Genomic DNA, 2,700 nt, shown 5'->3' with positions numbered 1-2,700 from the left:
AAAAAAAAAAAATTAATAGCTGGCATTTTCTGAAGGATGCTTTGAATCTAAAAAGTTTGAGAACTGCTACTGTAGAGCAGAGGTCAGCAACATCTTTGAGCTGAGTGCCAAAAACCCCTGCAACCTTGACTTGTAAGATATTGATGTGCCGGGGTAGATGGTAGGGGAGCCATGAGGGGCCTGATTGTTGTGTAGCCTTCCCCCCGGTGTGCATGCAGCCATCCCTAACAACAAGCCAGGCCATGGCTCTAGACCCCTGGTACAGCCACTTGTAGCCCTGCAGGTGCCTGCTGCAAGCAGTCTGGGCCTTGGGTGGCACCCTGCCACCAGCCATGAAGCCCAGGCTGCTCACTGCCTGCTACAAGCAGCCCAGGGTCCATGGCAGGCAGCTGAGGCCTGCCCAGAGCCAGGGTGTGCCAAGCGAAATGGCTTCATGTACCATACTCTGGCATACATGCCAGGGTTGCTCACCCATGCTCTAGAGTAAACAGATGGGAAGGACTACACCACACTGTCATTCCTGGACAGGTAGGGATTAGTTCTACATCTGAGCAATAAAGGATACTGTGTTATCACCAGGGATCCAGGTTTCCCATTTCCTGCAGAAAAATGTGGATTTTGCCCTTTAAAGGAGAAAAACACGGATTTTCCCCTTTGAAGCATGGGTTTCCCCTTCTGCAAACAGCTCCCTGCAGGCTGGCAGAGTTCCAGCCTGCAACAAGATGCTTGCAAAAAGGGCGCAAACCCCTAAGCCCTGTCTGGAGGGTAGGGTTGCCAACCCTCCAGGATTTCCCTGGAGTCTCCAGAAATTAGATATACAACTCCAGGAAACTGCTGAGAGTCAGCCAGAAGATAAATGATAGGACATTCTTTAAAATGAATATTAAATGTTGAATCCGACTTCTACAGTAGTCCAGTGGGTTTGCCTTCCTGATATAAAGTCTACGCACTGTAATCCATAACTGATATAAGCAAGCACATGGGAATGTTCACGTTGTATGTTGCAGGCATGTTGGTGCTCTGGAAACCTACTGGAGCAGGAGGGAAGTGGAAGGGGGGAGGGGGAGCGGGCAGGAGTCGGGACAGCAGCGGGGACTGAGAATCTGAAACGAGTCAGGTCTGGCTCAGACTCACTCTGCCTCCTGTAGCGTTTGGGATAAGCAGGGCCTGGGGCCTCAGGGCAGAGATGCAACTGGGGGCCCCCTCTGGCAGGGTTGGGAAGGCAGGGAGTAGCAGGTTGGGAATGAGGGAGCCAGTGATCTCCTTGTTCCTGTGCAGCCCCTGGCCTGATTTTTTTGCAGGTTTTGAGGCCCACTGTTCAGCTCTGCAGGGAAGTGGGGTGAAGGGAAGCCTGGTGATAGGCAGGGCAAATGGGATGGAGGAGAGGAGAGAGAGGAGGCGGGGACGTGGAAGGGGTATGCAGCAGGGGCCACCCATGAGGCCAGGTGGGGCCTGCCCCACCCGCCCTTTTAGCTTCCACCAAGCAGGGACCACGGCTGCCTGCTGACTGCCCCAATGCAAGTCCCCAGCCTGCCGCAGTCCCTGTCCTGCTGCTCCTGGGCACTCACTACCCAGATGGTTCCAGAGGGCAGTGATGGGCACATCAAAGCACTTGGGATCGGTACTGCATGGGCCAAGTTGGGCTAGTGTGGCACATCCCAGAAAAGTGAGTCTGGGATGCGCAGCAGGGACAGGTGGCGGGGGCCCCATGCAGCATGTGGGGGCCAGCCAGAGCTGCAATAAGCCTGCAGCTGTCAGAACCAGCCCTGCTCCACCAGGATGTGCTGGTTCCACCTGGAACCATCTGGGCGGTGAGCACCCAGGAGCAGTGGGGTAGGGGTAGCAGGGTGGGGACTGTGGTGGGCTGGGGCGGGGAGGCTTATGGGAGCAGTGGGTGGGCGACAGTGATCCCTGCTCTGTGGGAGCTAATGTTAGGTGGGGTAGACCTGACCTGTCCCCATGGGTTGCCCTTGCTGCATCCCCATCCTGTTCTCCCTCTCTTCCCCTCCTCCTTTTCCTCCTCCTGTCCTCCCTCCCACATGCCCTGCTTGCTGCTAGACTTCCCTTGGGCAGGAGACAGCAAAACTTGGAACACAAAGGGGCACTGGCAGGGCTGTGAGAAGCATATTAGAGCTGCTCAGTGCCACAAAGCAATGTGGGGGACAGCTGCAGTTGGACTTGTGTCCTGGTGCAGGGAGAGCTGCTGCCAGGAGGGAGTGAGTAGGGGTAGGCCGGGGCTGTGAGTTGGGAACAGGGCCATCCCTGGGGGGGTGTATTGGGGCGACTGCCCCGGGTCCTGTACTTCGAGGGGGGGCCCACAGAGCTGGGCAGAGCTGCCGCAGCAATTCCACACTGCCACCAGCTTCACGTCTGGCCGCTCAACACCCCCCTCCCCCCCCAATCTGCTGCTGGCTTCCTCGTGTCTGGGGGTGGGCCCCCGCACAGGCTGATTTGCCCCAGGCCCCACACCCTGCTCGGGTTGTCTCTGGTTGGGAGTGAGGGGCACCTGCATATTAGGGTTCAGCACCACAGAGCAGTTGGGGGGCCAGAGAGCTCTGATTTTCCAGGATAAAAAACCAAAAATCGAACACCAAAATATATAGGTATTTAGAATGTATTTAATTATAATGATTGAGGCACTGGTAGGCTTCCAAATTGCTTTAAAATTGTAAATATAGCAAGAAAACTTTGTGTTCAACT

The sequence above is a fragment of the Gavialis gangeticus genome, unplaced genomic scaffold, assembly GCF_001723915.1.
Source record: "Gavialis gangeticus isolate Ggan-Ray unplaced genomic scaffold, GavGan_comp1, whole genome shotgun sequence".
Taxonomy (NCBI): Eukaryota; Metazoa; Chordata; order Crocodylia; family Gavialidae; genus Gavialis; species Gavialis gangeticus.
This window is presented reverse-complemented; position numbering follows the sequence as displayed.